Raw genomic sequence first — 21,188 nt, 5'->3', positions numbered from 1 at the left:
GTGTGTGTGTGTGTGTGTGTGCGAGCGCGTCTCTAATCTCGAAAGTATCACCCCAATGTCCTCAATACACAATCCGTGAGATGGGCGATCGTGTAAGCAGCAGAAGCAGCACCCATCCATCCTGCTTACCATTCGCGGTTGCGCTTTGGCTCGAGCAAAATCTTGAGAAAAAGCCAAATCAAACCGCACGCTCCCCCGCCATGGGGCGAATACGGCGGGAGGGGCGGGGTGGTGTGAGAGGTAGAAAACGAAGCAAACCCCATGACTCGCTCGTGCCTTTCGAATCGACGGGGCCACAGGCAGGCCAGCGCCGCGTTTGGGTTTCGATACGATCCGAAAACCAACCAAACCGGATTCATTACGCTGGCCAACCCATTCACGGTTGGGGAACATGATGGGGGGGTGGGGGACCCTCCCCCCTCCACTGCAATCCTTTCGCCGATCCGAACTGGTCCGAAATAGATTGGTTCGAGTGGAGGTAGTCTCAACCCTATGCCTTCCAACCCCCGCCACTCCGCTTCATCTGCTGCCCTGCCTGTTGCAATCTGAGCGCCGGTCACGACGCACTGGAAAAAGGTGAAACGGTGGCGCGATGTCGTCTGGTGTCGCGCACCCAAGTCCCCGGCGCGGTCAAAGCCCGCAGGTAGCGTATAGAGAGAGAAAAAAAGGTGTGAACCGTGTTTTCAAACGTTTATTGGCAACGTGCCACCGTACGTGTGCGTGTGTGTCTGTTGCAATCTCCCCGTCTAGGGTTTGCCTAATGCCCCGGAGCAATGTATAAGGAAATTTGGGTACCGTTTCGAGTTGAGTTCAACGTTTTTGCGGTCCCCTTCTTTCCTGTTTTTGTTACAATCATTTAGTAAAGCAGTGTTTGAAAAGGCGATTTTAAGTTATCACCGTTCCGCTTTACTCTTCACCGCAAAAGGTCAAATACACTTAACAATGGGTCCATGAAAGTATCGATTAGAAGCGAAAAAAGCTCGTCCAATGGCGGGCACTTTTGTCATCCAAAACCGTGCGCTGGTGACCGTGATTTGGTGCCGTGGTCCTCTTTCTCTCGGCCTGTGGAGTGTGACCTCCACTGCCCGCGGCTGGATAGCAAATAATTTGACCACGGGAACGTGATGGACACCGACCTCACCCCCGCACGACCAGTTCATTCAGCTCTAAATGACGGTGAAGCAATTCGTTTAGCTCGATATGCTTTTAATATACCATATTCAACCGTAACGTGACTGGTGCCCCAGAAGTGTCCCTCTTCCCGTATCGAAACAATCGACCATAAAAAATACACACACACACAACCAACACAAGGGCAAACTTTGAGTGCCTTTGTACCGGGCGGGCGATGAAAGTGATGCAAGTTAGGGGAGGGGTATAATGACGGAATACTAATGACGATAGATTAATCTGCATCATTCTCGATGGAAAGCAAGATATCTGGTAATAGCATGAAATTAATCATAAATAATACAGCAGCAAAATGTGAAGCGACATACATGAAACATCATCGTAGAACAAAACGCGATTGAAACAAGAAGATAATGGGAAGTTTATTAAGGGAGAAGAAAAATAAACAAGGAAACAAAAAATAACAGGACCTAACAGGGCCTAATTAGAATTGGGAAGAGGCTATGATTCAATCAAATAAATAAATAAAATCAACTTAATGAAGTTTGAATTTGAATAAAAAAAAAGTTTGAATTTAAATTAAAAAAAGAAAAAAGAAAAAATAATTAAGAATGAATCGATTGATTAAACACTACAGCAGAAACAGCAAAGAGTGATAAACGCTATACGTTTGAGGAATAAAAAAAATCTAACAATAGAACATGAATAAATCATAAATAAAATGAAACTGAAACTTGACTTAATACAAATACAAAATAAAGTGTTAAAACGGTAAAAAAACAGAAAAATATAAAAAAATAAAAGAAACAACAAGGGAGACATATTTTGAGAAGGATATAAATCGTTGCTACTACAAGTGTTAACAATACGGATAGTAAAAAGTCATAATCAACATTAAATAAGTAAAATAAATAAACAAAAAAGAGATAAACAGACCTAGAGTTTTAGATTCACAAATAGAAATGAAACAAAACAAACAAACATCTGCCTAAAAAAGAGAAAAGTATTGAAATATGAAACATCGTTCACACAATGAAATCAAAGAAATCAGAGAATAAAAATGCGGAAAAATTGAAGTTCATGTTCATAGAAAAAAACTCTTTTATACAAAAGCTATCATATGAATATATAAAACACATGGGATAAAATAATATAATAGTACCAATAACTATGATACGCTTTGCTTTTCTTATTACAGCATAACGAACAGAATAAAATGCTAAACAATTGCAAGTTTAACAGAAACAAAATTAAAAAAAAAAACACTACACATTAAACAAAATATAAAACATAGTATTTACCTATCCCGAACCTTGTACCCGCATTTAATCTTGATAGATGATAATCGCCTTTCTAACAAATGACCTTCTAACTAACAATGCAGAAAGAAAGTTGTACACAATCGGAAAGTTTGGACTGACTTTAGTATGTATTTTTGTTGTTGTTGTTGTTGTACATGCCACTCCACCATCAACATCAACCGGTAGTGTCTAGGGTGTGTCTGGGTGTGTGTTGTAGCAACACGCCCCGGAGCCCCCTTTTCAAATGAGATCAACCCGTTGGCCGCGACACGCCAGACCCTTTCCCAATTGTTTGTGGAAAATGTACAGCATAGAGCCCACGGGGGGGGGGAGGGTTAGAGTACCACACCGAACACACTTTCAACCCACCATCACCCGCCGGCCCGAATAATGGCATGCCGTAAGAGAGAGAGAGGTGAAAGGCAAAAGGAGGCAAAAATCAAACAAAAACAATCAAACCGCCCACAACTAAACGCTCTACCCCTTCCGTCCGTCCGACCAACCCCCTTCTCGGTGGGTCTTGAGAAATGGCAGACGCCAGTCAGAGTCAAGACACAGTCCCCACTCCTCGACTATTTCGATACAATAACAATGGCGCAGCCAACAAACCCCGTTGATCCACAATGAAGAGAAGACACGGGCGGCAGATGATGCTTTCGCCCTTTCCCCGTTCCTGCGCTGTGGACCCAAAAACAATGGGACAGCCGCGATTCGGAAAGCCGATAGCGCATGACACGGTTCAGCGGCATCGGCACGGAGATGCATAAAGGATGCAAACGAGATGCCGGTGAAACTCGATTTGAATACTGCTCTGCCGCCACTCGATCCGCGGTGGTAGGGGGACGCGAGATTAGATCGTTTCGCTTTGCTGTGCTAATAATGCTGCTGCCCAGCAGTCTGTGCAATAGAACACGATGGTCTATTGTGAAGTCATACACACTAGTGGTGGAAGATCGGAATCGTACCTACCCGATTCCGATTCTGTGTTCGGATACAATTCTGGAGCCGATTCCGAAGCCTATTCCGGAGCCGATTCCGAAGCCTATTCCGGAACCAGTTCCTGAGTCAACCGATTCTGTTTCGAAGCCGATTCTGATTTCCGAACCAATTGCGAATCTGGAGTCGATTTTGATTCCAGAACCGATTCCGATTCCGGAGCCGATTCCGGAGCCAATTCCGGAGCCGATTCCGGATCCGATTCCAATTATGAAGCCAAATACGATTCTGGAATCGATTCCAGAAATTGATTTCGAACCTACTATCTGGAATCGATTCCAGACAAATTTGAAGCTAGCCGGAATCGATTCTAACCAATTGCGAATTTGGAGTCGATTTTGAATCCAGAACCGATTTCGATTCCGGAGCCGATTCCGGAGCCGATTCCGGAGCCAATCCCGGAGCCGATTCCGGAGCCGATTCCAATTATGAAGCCAAATACAATTCTGGAATCGATTCCAGAAATTGATTTCGGACCTACTATCTGGAATCGATTCCAGAAAACTTTGAAGCTAGCCGGAATCGATTCTGACAAAATCTTCATTTTTCCCATCACTGATACACACACACCGACTATACACACGTGCCAAACAAACGCGGACTGGTTGTGATGAAAATGTCAAAGAATTAAACAACTTTACGTTTTTGTGACATTTTTCACCAAGTAAAAAACCCTCAGAACATGAGAGAGAGAGAGGGGAAGACCGACACGAGCTAAAGAACACAACGACCACAACAGCAAAAAACAGCTTTACCCCTACGTATTTCCGCAACTCTTATCATTCTGTGTCATTGATAAGACAACGCACGATGCAATACACTACAGCAACTTGTTTTTTGAAGTTTAACATCGACCAAACACACACACACAGCGTAACAAGCGGGCGGGTGTACTAAGAGGGTTCGCTTTTGCCGCTGTCTCCGGCAACAAACAGACCTACGATAGTAGAATGGCGTCTTCAGCACGAAGAAATGGGGAGCTCTCGCTCGGAACAACACGATAGTTGCGGTTTACTTTTCGAATCGGTTTTTTTTTGTTGTTGCTGCTGTGTGCTACATACATACTTTTTTTCGATAAGAGAAAAGAGGTTCGAACGCTTGGCAGACCAAGGAGGCCGCAAACAAAGCAAAACGATCAACTTTTATGCACCATCGTTTCGCGGTTTGCTAGTCCGACCATTTTATGTTGACATTCTAAGCGGAGGTTAAACCCAAAAAGTAAGCATTTTACGCTGTACGAACAATTGGTACAGCACTGTTGGGTTCAGACAGTTTTAAAAGAGAAGTGATCTTTTTATTCAATAAAAAAATCATCATCAGAAAAACAACCCTGGGATGTGGAGACCCTGCGGGATGTGAAAAGATAGAACATCCATTTAAAATGATGCCAGCGGAGCGAAAGCATTAAAAAGTCTTTCTCCAAAAAAAGACAGACACATATGGGAGAGCATAAAATGGCTACAGCGAACGAGACACACATACACACGCACACACCCATACAGAGATGATGACGGTTTGTGAGGCGATCGTCGTTTGCCAGAGCATCGTCGTCGCCGGCCGGAGGAAATTGCTCGCTTGATTGAGGAAGTTGATTGATTCCGATGGCAGACAGGGCCCCAGAGCAAGCTGCCTCTTTCGACTCTCGATGGCCCTCTGTCTCGCCCGGGTCTCTGTATCGCACATATGCATGGGGCATTTTACGCTGGCAGACACACATATCAGGTCAGCGTGATAAAGTTTGACAGAGCACAAAAAAGAAATACAAACCAAAAAGGTCGTCCCGTTATGTGTGTGTGTGTTGTTCTCAGTTCCTAATGTGGTTGTGTCTCTCGTTTTAAGGGTGTTCGTGGATGGCAACATCAGCCTGCGTTCCGACATTTTGTGCACTGGAGTATTATTGACTGGCCCTCGCTTTTATTAGCATCACACTTTGGAGATGATGTATTTCTTACCTTGGTGCTGTTGCGTGACTGCGAACACTTGTTAGAAAAGAGATTCAATTTCTGGAAAGAAAATTTGAGAACAAATTGAAAAAAAATTGATTACTCATCGGCTCGCACTTTGAATTGACAACACATTGAAAAACAGTTAGCTGCGACAGTGTTCAAACAGAAAGCCCCTTAAGTAAAGCCTACGACGTACGCGCGTCACACAGCCCAAACACCTTTTTCCAGCCTAAATAAACAGTCCACCACTTAGCGCTGCTGCTAATAAAGCTAAAAATATGGCTTCCATGGCGATGCGGTCGCCCGAAACTGTTAATTCTTCAACCGGTCACTAAGCAATTAACATTCGGCATGACCTCGCGCGCACACCAGTTGCCAGAGCGAAACGTACGAATTGATTAAGGCTGACGAATCTGTTTACATCATTTGGTAGACGTTGACATTCGTTAGCAGAGACACGGAGACATGGTGCCGGAGCATTGAAACAAGCCACGGGTACGTACTAGTGATGGGCGGGTCAACCCGAACCTACCGGGTAGGAGCCATCCGAACGCGATCCGGAGCGCTCCGGGTCATAATTTTGGTTTCAGTAGGTTCAATAGGTTCGCCGAAGCATATGTGGCTCCGACCCGTGGCAACGACTTCAATAGGTTCGTACAAGTTTGGTAGATTCATAGGAGTTCAATAGGTTCATACGAGATCAATAGATTCATACGAGTTCAACAGGTTCATACAAGTTCGGTAGGTTCATACAAGTTCAAAAGGCTCAGTAGGTTCAGTGGTTTCAATCGAGTTCAGTAGGTTTGGTTGGTGCATACGAGTTCGGTAGGTGCATGCGAGTTCGGTAGGTGCATACGAGTTTAGTAGGTTGGGTTGCTTAACAGACGGCAAAAGTGATGAATAGAAATGTAAAAAAAAATCAATCTATTTTTATTTATCACATTCGCCGTCTGTCAAACAACTCAACTATAGAGTGCAAACTCCCTAGTTAGCACGCAATCGTACCAGGGAGGTTATACTGTATTACTACTAAACTCGTAGACACCCAACAAATCTATTAAGGCTACTAGACTCGTATGAACCCACTGAACCCATTGAACCTATTGAACCTATTGAACTCGTATGTACCCACCAAACCTACTGAACCTATTGAGCTCGACTGAACTTACCGAACCCGTTGCACCTACGCGTCGGAATGGCAAATACTTTCGAACTAACTGAACCTACTGAAAACATTGCACCCACGGGTCGGAATCGATTCCAGCCTAGCTGCACCAGACTCAGGGTCGATCTGTTAGTAGAGTCCTATGACCCATCACTAGTACGTACGCATAGAATTAAATTTCCATGACGCTTGTTTGATTTTATTGTTTGTATTGATGATATTTATGATTTACGAATGTCTGGTAGCTAAATAAAGAAAAAAAGAAAACCTAAACAACCCAAAAAAGTAAAGATAATTACTATCTGCTTATGTGTATAAAATTTAAAAGACAGATACGAGCAGAGTAAACAAATACACAAATAACGTAGAAAGATTTCAAGAAAACAAAATGGAAAAATAATAACAATAATGCAATTAAACAGAAGACAGGAACATTACACCGAATAAATCGAACAGAGATATAAACCAAAAGATAGATCATATTCTTTAACCCGTTTAACTTCTATAAACTTTGATTAGATCAGTTTGTTCTATCTACATTACTTTTTTCTGTTGACTGTAAAGGTCATCACTATTGCGCTATTATACTAGATAATCATTAATTAATTTCTATCATCAATATATTTACCACCAAAACTAGAATATATAACATAAAATATTACCCCTAACAAAGAAAAATGAAAATGCATCATTTTGAACAAAACAATAATGATGATTAATAACAACCAAAACAAGTATTAAATATTCAAAAAAAAACTGCCTACTTTCAATTATATTGCACATTTAAAATCAAAACAAAAAATACGACAATATTGACAAAAAAAAGCATCAAAAATAGCAGCAGCCGGATGATGTCATCCTTGGGGCGAGAGCGTTTAAAAACCCATCGCCGGATGGTGCGCTGCAAAACCCAAATCCTCCTTTCACGCGGATATGAAATCAATCACTCCTTTCAGTTCACAGCACACCTTTTGTCTCGCTCACTCTCTCTCTCACACACACACTTATCCTTTCACAAAAGTGCTCCTTATATGGTCTAATTGGAGAAACTACGCTAACCACAGCTTGTGTAGTAAAAAAGAAGGCTTTTCTATCAGTGTTTGGGAGGTTTGCATTTTTTTTTTCTACAGTTTCGATGCTCTAAAAAGTGTTATGGCAACTTTTCGGGGCTATCTGTAGCATTAGCATAAGTGACCGGTGTGATTGTTCGTTAAATAAATCTCCTCTTACAAACAAAACAACCTAATTTCTCATGAAAAACACGACGAGTACATATCCGAGAGGAGCTAAGCGATTCTTTCCAAGACAACAAACAAAAAGCTCAATGATGCAGCGTTCGAAGAATCTCGTCTCCAAACTAATTTGCACGCCCATGCAAATAAGGGAGGTTGTGTGTGTGCCTGCTGTGTTTCATAAACAAAACCCTGACTCTTTCCCTTGGGCAAAAAATAACATCACCAGCAAGCAAAACACAACAATCTTGTAGCTCTTCCTCCATAGTCAGACCATTTTACCCCTTTTCTCCCTGAAGCATGTATTAATCCCTTCCGCCCCAAGGCTTTGCTTTTGTATCCAGCGGTTGTACATGTTTGATTTTCTTGCAATTTTTCTTAACCACCAGGCACTGCAGCGGCGAGTCAAGAGTTCAAGCGACCATGACGGGGAGGGGGCAAGCTGTAGCGCCACCAAAACGTGAACTGTGGTCACACAGTCACTCATTTCGCTTATTCCAAACCCAAGAGCTGAGGAAGAGTGTACGAGTGTATTGGTGTGCGCTCGATAGAGGGGAAAGAAAGTAGTAGTCGACGACTACGACGACGTGAACTCAACCACCCGCAACGACTTCAACTTCAGCTACAGCATCACTTTGATCATCGACGAAGTGCACAACACACCATTGTGCGCTTTTTATACCGCGTCTTAAGCTTTTTACCAACGTCCCAACCCCTTCTTCCTGATGCTCCACGCACTTCGCCGACCAAACCAAACCAAAGTGCACCGCAACCATGGAGAACATACACACAACACGGAACGGAAAACGGACACAAAAACGGACAGGGGAAAAAAAAACAAACGGTTCGAAGCTTCGTTTCGTTCCGGGAGAAATGGTTCTCCATATGGTAAGAGAGTGCACGTTCGTACGTGTGTATGTTTCTCTGTGTATGTGTGTATTTGCTTAACATATTTACTTTAATGACCATTACGAGTTTCCTGTCATTTGGGCCATCTCTCTCACTCAGGGACAGGCAGCCGTGAGCCGCCGTAAGCCCTTCTTCCTGGTTCGCGCTCGTTGGAAGTGGTGGAAGTGGGAAATAAAGCGACAGCGTCTAGGGTTCACTACTTCCTCCTTCATGATGTCTTACCCCATTTTCTGGGTGGGGGATGGATGGCGGTTGAATGGAAGAGACGAATGCATTGTTTTCATTTTCCTCCCGTCTCTCTATGTACACACAATTTGCGAGGCTGCTGCTGCTGCGCGAGCGAACTACACAAAACTCACATAAGCAAAAGGTTATGCGTCACAGACAGTCTTTTCCTCATATCCCCAGAGTGGTCGGACACGATGAGTGAGCTGCGGATGTGTCCGGGTGGTGGAGCTGCGTCCATGTGATCGGGTATGCAAATCGATGCAGTTTCGATCGAGACACACAAGAGAGAGGTTGGAAGTGGTTGTTTTTTAAGAAAGCGAACAATTTAAGGTTTATTGTGGACATTCAATTTAAGGCTGATTGTAGCCGTATTCGTTACATCACTATGAAATTAAATCTAACTGCTATTGTTTTCTTTGAATCACCACAAAAAACCTAAAAATAGTCCTAACTTTACTACAATAAACGGAACTCAAGCTTATATGGATATATAATCCCTTATCCATTGGTTACAACCGCAGTCTTTTACAAACCGGTTATGTTATTGCCACCTGAAGATCATATAACCCTCTCAGCCACCCCATCAAGCCATGGCGCTTGGCTAGTCCTCCACAACCGGCCCACGTCATTCACACGGATCATTTCCTATCTATTAGACAGGCAGCAGCCTGGTAGGATCACCTTTCGGGCGAAAACAGAGATGAAAACGGAGATGAAAACAACAAACTGATTGCGAATCCAATCTAAAGTCAACGCGATGACTCACTTTGCGGATTTTTAATAAACACGCACCGCACACACTTCCTGTGTGCAACTTGGCGTGTGCGAAGATCGAACGAAAGTGCAGTAGCTTCTCAAAACACCGCACCAACAGACAGCGCCGGTAGATTGAAGCGACTGCTATAACTGCTAGTGCTATGGCTTTCAATTACAAATGACTTACGGAGCTTACGAAGCATGGTGGGGACTCGCCACCCGAGAGCACGCCGCTGCATTATAAGGCCGCACGGCCTTTTTTTGGATGAATCATCATCGTGCACACTCCGTGGGCGGATAATGGTTGACTGCCCACGGAGGTGGACTGCGACGAAGGCCATCAAAGACGCAGCTAGAGCGCGGGTGGTGGGATAGGTCTACGAGAGCCCAAAAGGTGAACCTGCATAGACCCCAACGTCCATGGGTTTTCAGCTATTCGGCCATGTCCGAATGGAATACATCATTGAGTGTGGTGCCTATTGAAGCGTACCTTTTAGGAGCCGTCGAGGTTTACGACCAAGGCACCATCGTCAGAAACAATTGGAGGGCATTTGCGTACGCGCTTCAAGCTTGATTTGAAAAGAACTTGCCCTTCTCCAAAAAAAAAAAAAAAAGAAAAAAAACAAATCAAAAATCCAATGCTCGGTTCTTCACTCAGCAAAGCCTCATCGTTTCTATATATTCAATACCTTTTTTACATTTTCACACCTTTATGTCAAAGCTAACAGTCACATTCCCTGCCACGAGTCAAAGTCCTGAGTAGCCCTAAAAGGAAACGCATGCAAACGGAACACTCCCTTCGTCAGTAGAGAAGAGCTGACGCGTTCTTCAAACACACACACACACCAACACCAGAGAACCTTGGTACACAAAACGCTTTCCAGTGTCTGCTCGTAAATTGTTGTGTTCTAAGCACACCTCGAACTTCTCGTAGATAGCACACCACCTCATAGCTTTCGTGAAGTCGCACCCAAGGAACTCCACTCGTCATACCACTCTCTCCACACCACCGGCTCAGGAAAGCGCTGTGAAAATGGAATGCTACAAGCTCTTCAAGCATAAAGCAAAGCTCCACTTGCGCCAGTCTTGATGGTTGTTCTATGTCCACCGGTTACGAAGAACCTATCCAGGGTTCTTGCCTTGCAGCCCGAAATGTGCCCATTGGAAAGGGTACGAGCCTCATGCGCGTTGATTTGATCGCTGCACACACTGTTCGCTGTCTAATTTATGGTTTGCTCTTAGGGCACACACACACAGGCACAGTCACAGGAAACGTAGAATACGCGCTAGGCGATTTTTTACTGCTACACCGTTTTTCACTGTGTTTATTGGGGGGAGGAAGCGATTTGTGCTTTGTGCGTCAAACTTCTTCGCTTTGGGAGACGATGAGCAGAGGAAGAACGTAAAATGACTTAGACTTCGTTCTGGCCACCAAGGTCACTCTGACGTTAGAAAAATGTTGTTAATTTCTACATTAAATCATAGAGCTAGACAAAGAGAAATGGAGTATTTTGTGAAGTTTTATGTGACAAATGAGTCTCGCTGTAAGATGTACTTAAACAAGGTATGGTACGGTACGTTGATGAGAAGTTTAGAATCATTCTGAGGCCTGAAGATGTGTAGAACACAATGAGGCTACAATATATTAACAGATGAAATGAATTCCTTGAGACCTCAGATATAATTCAAACATACAAACCTCAGGTATTAATGATATGTTACTGTTATAGTGGATGTAACTCTAACTCACCAATTTTGTTTTGGAATCATACATTTTTGAAAGTCTTTCACAATTTCCGCCTCTAAGGTATCAATGTTTACCTCGGTGTCAACAGTTTTTTTCTTAATCAAAATAAACCCCTAAGATGATTTCCAAACAAAACCAGGTACGATAGAAGCAAAGTTTTACATACACTGTCAATAATCAGGACCATAGAGGCGAGAATTTATCAACACTGGCAAAATGTGGTGGCTTAGGGACATAAACTGATGCACACTCCCAATAACTCGATAACTTAGAGGTAATATTTAGCTAGTGTAAGGCTTCAAACGCCTGTGAGAACTTATACAGAGTTATTATATCTCCATGTCCTCCTCAATATCTCAAATGTTACCTTATTTGGTGCCTCATTGAAAACTTTAATACTCTGTCGGAATAAAAACTACTAGAATGTAATACAAAGCCAACTCAATCCAGCAAGCACAAGAGTGAAGAACAATATGTACAGTTTTACGCAGTGGTGTGTTTCAAAAAGGGAAGACGCATAAAGTACACACACACGCACACACCATTATTGATGCACAGTTGGTAACCATTACGTTCGTTTCTTTTGTGTCACACTTGGTTTGTGTCAAACCCCGAAATTCCTACCGCGTGTGAACAATCTAACCCCTTGACCGAACCGGCCGGCTGGCTGATGAGTTAGAGAAACGGAGAAACAAAAACGGAAACAAACGCTGTTTAGGGGACAACACACAAATGCTGCCTCATTGAGCCAAGTTGTTTCCTGCTGATTTTCTTCCACATGCAAGTACGCACACACATATTCAATATCGTTGCCTATGCGCGAATAATTTGCCAAAAACAGGCACCACAACGGCTTATCACTGTCATAGGGTGCGGGCAGCTGGTCTCTCCTTCGTACTGCACGCTCTGCGCGGAGGAGGTGCGCGTTTCGTCTACATGGAAAAGAGACCGATCAATCAAGGGAACCTGGTTGCATGTACCAATCAAACAGGGACGGTGCATTTATGAGGGTGTAATGCAAGACTCACCCGACCCAATCCCTTAACGAATAACAACCGAAGAGCACCCAGACAGGACATCCGGCGGACATTCGACAGGGTGCTTCAATGCACACACACAGGCACAGCTTAAACGTCGCGCCTGATATAACACTCCACCAAGGAGCGTGGTGGAAATCTATTTCTAGGCACCCTTCGAATGCCGAACGCATCGACACCCCTGCTGGAACCATCGAAAAAAAGGTCCTTCCATCCATCCAACGGTTTTCCGAGACCGTGAAGGATCTGGTGAAGGGCCCGCATTACGATCGTATGCATTCGAACGCACACAACTGACGGAGGGTTGTTTAAATTAGCGTTCCCTACTTGCCGGAGGGTTGTTCTGGCGGGTTCTGTACCTTCTTATCGGGCATACATTTTAGATTATAAATACGAACGCAACACAAAAACTGCATGATGCCCGCATAGCATTCACTGTTGGTTGTGTAAGAGAAGTACACGCTTCACAGGTTTCATTTTGATAAATTGAACAAAATGGTAGGTAAAATGGTCTCAGCACAGGGGATGTGTAACTGGTTTTAGAAATGATCGCCCAAGGATTACAACAATATATATTGAACGGTTACTGTAGTGTAAATGAAATGGTTTACAATAGGATCTTTTGATATAAGCCAACTGAAATAGGGTATATAATTCCTCTCGTAGGATCGTTTTCAGCAATCGAATAGAAGGACTAGGAAGTCTGAATTTTCCACGACACAGGATATATATATCCCAAAGATAATGGTAAATTTTAGCAACTCAGCACAGAAAGAAACACATTCAAGGATTATGAATTTATCTCGCCCAAGAACTGCGAGATTTTGCCATTCTTTCTGGCCCACTTTAACCCACTTGAGAACAGTTTACAATGTTGCCTTTGGCAAACATCATCTTTTCACGACATCATCTATTGATGCCAATTACGGCTTCGGGACAAAACAAACCGTTGAAAAACCATGCCACCGCGCCAATTGCTTACAATCGCCATTAATCATCTTTTAATGTGCAGCACACACACATGGAGCAGTGTACCTCATCAGTACACTTCACTACCTGTGGTTGCTCGTTACTTCAAACACACACCTGCGGTACCTCTACTTCAACGCAGCATACAGCCTGCTGAGGCTGTACCGAAAACCAAAACTGTCCATCGCCTTATTCTACCGGCGACAGAGCCCAATGATAGTCTCGCACGCCAAACAATTAATCTCAGACACAGTCACACAGAGACCTTCAAAATCTTTGGTGTTGCCATTCCACCGCCTTCATCTACCTCACCAGCCTCACACATTAATGGTGACGATGATGATGATGCAATGACCATCAATAAGCTTCGCGCGACCGCAATTCCATTCTCAATCACTTACTTGAGCGGCGCGCGCGCTGTGTCGCAGCGCGATAAAAGGCGCATTCGAGACCGTTCCTCAAGAAGCCATTGTATGCTAGGCACAAGCTTAAAAGCGCAGCAAAACGTGCAGTAAACGTACAAGGGCGTGAAGAAATGCATCGTCGTCGTAAGCAAAGAACGTTCCATAAATCATTGCTCGTAGAATGGAGCACAATTTCTTTCTCTTTTCTTGTGTTGATGCACGATTTAAGCAGTCTCAAGCGAAGGGAGCTCAAAGGTAGATTTGGTGTAGAATGGTGATTGTTTAAATTTTTAAGAATTTTTTTCACAAATAAAGAACATTTTCAGTGTTAAACTTGACTTTTCTGCACTAGGAATTGAGAAACGAGCACAAAAATCCCCAAAACTCATGATGTATCTTCAAACTTCCAACAAATCCTCTACTACACTCTCGCCAGCGCATTATTCTTCCATCAAATCTGTAACACCGCCATGACGAAATACGCCGCTTTTCCCTTGCGATCGCGCCGCTGATGATGGGAAGGATTTCTACCGTGGTTCCCATGGCCCTGAAGCCCCTTTTTCCACACACACCCTTGCCGTCGTATCTCGATGGCGAAAGTGATTCTATATCCCGCGGGAATAAAACGACCTGAAAGGAAGGGGGAAAAAGTGAAGAACCCATTTAAGGTCTACATGCAGCAGCAACACCAACAATGAACGAGTCCTCGCGCTCAGATCCAGGTTTATGTGGCGGCCGTTTGTTGGGCAGTTGTGTCGTATCATGGAAGGTTCACACGCCCACAACGATGAAATCGTGAGTAAAAGGAACGGGCCCTTGGATGGGAAACGGGAATAAAGAGCTGCGAGTGTACCCAACAGCAGCAAAATGGCTTCTCTTGGTGATGCGTTTTTTTATTTATTCTGGAGCAAAGTTAACAAAAAAATGGGTATTCCTCTTCACACCGAGTAGAGTATTTACATACTACCACGCGCTTGTGACACCGAACCACGCACAACAGAAATATGTGTAAAACATTTTTAATTAATAAAACTGTTCCTTGAACGACGACGACGACGACGACGGCCGTAAATTGAAACATGAAGTGAAGCATGAACCCGGCGGGGCCCAGGCACAATGTTCCAAACTCGCGGGCGCTCCCGCTCAGCCACTCGCAGGAAATTGACCATTTCCATAGGCTTCAGAGTCTCTTTTTCCCAGCGGCTGCAATTCAATTGGACACATGCATGACGCATGCATGAACGGTTTATGCAGGGCGTAGCTGCATACGCTGTGTGCCACCACCACGCCAGTGTAATTAACAGACGCGTTCGTTGAAAAACGGTTGGAAAATACGCAAACCCAGGAAATGAGAAGCAACGAAATGGCGGCGGGCACAAACGGACGCAGCGGGCAAAGAATTCAATTTCCCCCTCGTTCTGGGCGTAGAGTTTGTGGATTCAATGTGTGTGTATATATGTGTATTATTATAGTCCGTTACATTGTAACTTTTGAGCAACTGAAGCCTGACTGGCACGTTTTGGAAGTATTAACCATTTTCCTTCTGTGATGAAAAACGTTCAATTGGGCACGAAAGAGATCCTCCGTATGTTAATGTTCGTGGTACAATGATCATCATTTTGTGTTATCAACTCCATCGTGTCACTACTGAACGACAATTCGAAGCGCAATGCAAAGTAAAATATGCTAACATTATGTTGTTTCATCCCAAAATATAATGTATTCAGGATAACGTAACCCGCGAACCAACAATTGAGGGACTTTTATTTCACCAATAACAAGTAAGCAGCAAGCCCTTACATTTAGAAAGTACAAGCTGCACCAGGATACGCTCGAAAGGCAAACGGTCCAGCTGCAACATGCTGGAGAAGGTAAAAACAAACTAACGAAAACGAAACCCGCACTTTAATTGTTAACCGTTTTACAATTTCCTTCCCCTGGCGCGCGAGGACCCTTGGGACCCTTGTGTCCTGCAGTGTCCGATCACTTATCCCCTGTCGAAAGCGAACAAAACTCCGTCCAGTAGTAATTGCGCAGTAGTGCCTGACACGGGTGGAAAGTCAAACGAAACCTTTACTTTACCCCGTCAACCAAACGAACGGACCGCGATAGTCCACATGCATACACCCTGTCCAAACGCGCGACTGCTGCTCCAGGTACTACCACTAACGGGCAGGCAACATAACCAACAATAACATCAGTTATGTCTTTATACAAAATGGGAAAAACATTTTTGATGATGCATATGTGCCCGCCAATCATGGGAAAAGGTCAGTGTGTTTGGTGTGCCTGAGATGGAATTGATATGTGCATTATGTAAATTAGAAATCCCTTTAAGGTCAGGTAGACGGGCTCATCCTTTCTGCCATCCTTACGCACTTTTCCGTTGCCGTTTGACGAAATTCCGTCCTTCCATTTGTGGCCGGTGGTCTGGTCTTGAAGTCAACATTTCCTTTTTCGTTTGCAGCCCCTCCCTAACAGTAGGTCACACGGTTAGGAATTTCAGTGAAATGTCAACGATTTCCGTTAACGGATAGCTTTTGGCTTTAGAGGCTTCACAGGATATTGGAGGGAAAAATGTAACTACAAGAAACTGAAAATGGGAATTTTTTAAATGAACAATAATTGCAGCATATTTGATCAACCCAGAAAGAAAAATTGCTTTAAATTGATTTTAAATTAATTATGTGTTTTTTTACAGTATTCTATAACATCTTTTCTTTCGATCTACAAACCTTTGAGTCATCAAATAGTCACAAGAGATAGTATATTAGTATTCTAAACTTATTTGGAAAAATCCACGAAATAACATCAAACGCATAATCCTAAGATTTGGGGAAATCAACCTTTTTTAAGAACAAACTACAAGACACTTTTAAAGGAACCAGCAAAGCAAGACAGTTCCTACGCTCTTTAGCAAAGGTTTTTAGCCGATCAACTATATTTGTTATGCTTTTAGTCTCACATTTTCGTTTATAAAAAATTGGCAATTTCCGAAAACGAGCATAAGCAGTTTGTCCTTTATTCATTCATCCAAACGTTCGTCCCTCCAACCAGTTCGTTGGAGTGAGTAGTTTGGAGATATCCGCCTAAGCAGTTCAGGATTTAATCATTTGTTCGTCCTTTCGTTCGTCATTTATTATTTCAATAATTATTCAGTCATTGGAAATCACTAACGAACTGCACTAAAACTGAACGAACTGAACAAAGTATTCGTTATTGTATCCCTGAACCACAAAGGCTATGGGATTTATTGAAGTTTTCTAGAGATCACAGAAGAACAAGACACCTGATCAGTCAAACCCAAACCTAGAACGAAACATAATAATCCCTGAACAAGACAAATAATGATCAATTTATAAACATGTACCAACTCCGAAAATATACCTTAAAACAAAATGTCACAGAATGTCACTTTCAGCTGCCGTACGCTTGCACACATTGAGCTAGTTCAAATCTTCTATAACCATATTGATAAGTCGTCTGCACACACTTACACCGCACACTTAGTGGGCTGTATGTGTCCACTCTATTTCTTGCTGCGCATATGCAATTTTTTTTTGTTTATTTCCTCCGTCTGATTCAAGAGTATTGATAACACACACTCGAACTCGAATTTACTTAAACTCGCGCAAACTGGCGCTGTTGTAACTGTTCGCTTTCTGCGCATTAACGCGATAGAGAGCGAGCGAGAGTGAGAGCGACATAGATAAGCAAGGGCCACAGACACATCCCTCTGCCCTGTAGCGTACGCATAAGCGACCATCAACAACACAAGGTGAGGATGATGTTTGCCGTTGAGGTGGTGGATAAGCACATACACGGGTACGAGACCGGGTGAGGCAGCGAGGCAGAAGTGTCAACTTCGCGGCTGTCTCTCGGCACAAACAACAGACGCTCAAGGGTTTTTCATCAGACCCTGTCGCGCCTGCACGCTTGCCCATGCACGATACCGAAGGGGAGATACGCACAAGGTTGAAGTGCAAACGCATGGGTAAAAGTGGGTCTCTCACTCAGATCGAGATGGAAAATTAATTTTCGCATCGCCTGAGTATCGGCGTACGTACTTCACAACCCGCGTTGGTTTGAATGGTTTGTTTGATTTTGCTGTGCATTTTTCCATCGTTCGTTGATATTGTTTTTAGGTCGATACGCTTTACACACAGCTACTGCGAGTTGCGAGGAGCGAATTTGCCGGCGTGTGTACAATTAACAATGTGTATTTGTTTTAGATACTAGCTGTAATGGGTTGGTGTTGCAAATAAAAATTACATTAGTTATATAATACTTAAAATTGCCTTTTATAATAGCTTCCAATTACACTTAGTAGTGACAATGCGACGATGAGTGCATCGTGGAACAGAAAACCTCCAAAATGCGACTCAGAAATGATTCATCGGATGAAATCGGAGACACACACTTCAGTTTTTATTATTTCTTTAAATTGACGATCACTCCATTTTTGCTCCACATCAGCAATAACCGTTACTGTCACCTGATGCAATTCCCAAACTGAGGCGATCGCCTTGCGCCCCTGCAATACGCAACGCGCATCGTACAACACCGCAGCAAATTGCATTATCAACAGGCTTTTGGGGGGATGGAGCTGCTGACTGGTGGAAACGCCCTTCGTTGTTGTGTATTTGTAAAATGGCGAGGAAACGGGCGGGACAAGACGGAAACGAAGCCAAACTGTCCCTTGAGCGATAAGCGCTGCATCATCGGTTTGTTGTTTAGTCGCTCGCTCGGCTGATCCTTCGGTGACGCAAATTAGAATCTAAAGTGGATTTGGTTTCCACTCTTTTTTATCAACGCAATGAGCAAAACCAAACAAACACACCACCACCAGAGAGAGCCAGTCCAACGACACTTTTACAATAGTCGACTGCCGGACCGATGCGTGTTATCAGCCCGGGCGTTACATGTATGTGCGTATTTGCACACCGAAGCTGAAAGACGCAATTATTTTGCGGAAGTACACACTCAAGTACAGTTTAAACTTTAAAGTAAGCTCAATTGTACAGCGGAGCGATCGTGCCATGTTTTTTTTTTTATTTTTTCGAAAGTACGGAAGTACAGTTTATATTTCTATTGCATGTGGCATTATACATTTTTTCAGCGTCAGTGTTACTCATTATTTGTTCTCCAATTTGCTTAGGTATTAAAACTTTTTGAGTTTGAAAAAAAATAGTTTGACAAATATATTTATTTAAACATCCTATGAATTTGACTGAATTATTTCAATAGTAGATAATAGGGGAAAACAACTAATAAATACTAACACCAGTAAAAAGACGATCAGATAACAGATGAGAGAGTAAAATGGAAACGGTAACATGAAATTATTAAAAATCCAACAAAAAGGTGATAGCCAATACAAAATTTCATTCAGCAACGATTGATTAAGATATAATAAAGCATACATTTTCAACGAGGATAAAGTAAATTTGAACAATAGCGTTTTCATTAAGAAAAGAAAAATCATTAGGAACAAATTGTCGATTTTTCATGGGTTTAGGCGGGTGAGGACTAACGAAGCGTTAATTCGAGCGTGCGCGATCAAAGAACGGCCCCTCGTAGCTTCCAAAACGGACTCCATGCGATAGTTGGTGTACTTCGAATAAGCCTGTTCCAGCATCTACAACATCTTGTTGCTATTAAACAATAATCAGATAATTGAAAAAAAGCCCAGTTTCGAATTCCGAAGCTCCAAATGATGCTGAAAATGAAGACCGTGGGAATAGTCGGTACATCGCTGCTTTGGCTTGGCTGGGAGAAACCAGCCTAACAGTGGAATAGTACATGTAAAACATGAACAAACATATTAGGAAACAGTACGCGAACTGGTCCAACACATAACCCAACTGCATCCCATCGAAATTTTCTGGATCAACATGATCCAAAAGCTCTACTTCTACAATTTTGTTTGCGAAAACTGAGGAGGAATTGATAAAAATCGAAGGTAGATCTTAGAAACATGCCTACACGCATGTCTTCGTCCACCGTGGCGAAAATTCCGAATAACTGACGGAAGGTATCTCACAAGGATTATTTAGATATATTTCTGCAACTAAACCTGAATACCTTTCAAAGGATATTGATGGAATGAAATTATCTCACTTCATTTTCAACCAGCCAAAAAAGGTGTCAAACAAGATTTTGAAAAAGTATGACAAATACTGCATCAAAAGCTGAGAATAAACAAAGCCATGTATACATATTATAAAACAGATGTTGTTATTCTTTAAAAATTATAATAAATGTACAAATATCAACACATACATATATGTATGATTTTACCTACTGTAAATTCGTTACAAAGAATTGATCAACGAAACTGTGAATGAAACCAGAACTCTCTATCGCTCAAACGACTCCAACTAAAACTTGATACGCAATATCCACCAGTCAGCCAACTAGCCAGGTGTTTCACTCGATCAATTCCCATCGTAAACATTTACTTATCGCTCCAGCAAACTGACTCAACTGACATGAGGGGGAATGGGTATAAAGGGGTTTAAAAATAGAATTCCAACACTACTATCCCCTTGGTTTTCCAAATCGAAAAAAACCCTCTCCCTCAAAGAATAATTCCAATCGATCTAATCGTCGAGTTCCTCCACTAATAACAACAACATCAAAAAGGGAACTTAACACACAAGTTTCGTTTTCGCTGAAGGTTACTGCAGGCAGCGGACCATGTCCAGCCATTATTGTAACCCTTCCAGGCAAAGAGAAAGAACCAAACAAAAATACAACCCTTACTCGGACCCATCTCATGGCAACCGCTCCCAGGGACTCCCTGCCAAACAAAAAACGCCAACCCCCGCGCTCAATGATAAGGAGAGTGAAATTATTTATGCATGTTTCGTTTCGTTAACGAAACACGTAAGTACGACGCGTACAAGCACCACTACCGCGGGAACTCCCTCACCGGTCCGTGCGCGAATACGGTCATGTTTGGTTGAGCACATTCATGCTAGCATGAGTTTAATTTTGCAATTTTATCTCGTCATGATGTTGTAGTTAGTGTATCTGTGTGTGTGTTTTGTCTATGTGGTAGAGTTCCTTGCAGAGCCCGGCAGTAGCGCAGCACACAAGCTGAAGAGGAATTCGCGTTTGAAAACAATACCCTTCCTGCGGTCTCCGCTCATCGTCACTGGCCGCAAAATCGTAGCTTTATTTTTTCGCTCCCCAGCCGGCTTATATACGCCAAAAAGGAAGTCGATAATTTCCTTCTTCGGTTAGTTTTTGCCCATTCCCGATCATCTCCACACCACACACCGAGACGTGTTGTAGCGCCAGGTTCTGGGACATTGCACAAGTAGTTTTGTGGAGCAGGTGGTGTTGTTGTGATGATGTGTGGT

General features: G+C 43.0%; 1 protein-coding gene across 2 annotated transcripts in view; it reads right to left on the bottom strand.

The window, feature by feature from the left end:
- Positions 1 to 21,188, bottom strand: part of LOC120899770 (inositol-pentakisphosphate 2-kinase) — a 119,309-nt gene that overhangs the window by 69,775 nt on the left and 28,346 nt on the right. For both annotated transcript variants that reach the window (XM_040305979.1, XM_040305980.1), the window contains exon 2: positions 5,381 to 5,431. The gene's annotated coding sequence lies outside the window, so the exon portion shown is untranslated. The remainder of the gene's footprint in view (positions 1 to 5,380; positions 5,432 to 21,188) is intronic.

The sequence above is a fragment of the Anopheles arabiensis genome, chromosome 3 (assembly GCF_016920715.1).
Source record: "Anopheles arabiensis isolate DONGOLA chromosome 3, AaraD3, whole genome shotgun sequence".
NCBI classification, from domain to species: Eukaryota; Metazoa; Arthropoda; class Insecta; order Diptera; family Culicidae; genus Anopheles; species Anopheles arabiensis.
The sequence above is the reverse complement of the archived record's forward strand: the minus strand, read 5'-3'. Positions and strand labels throughout refer to the sequence as shown.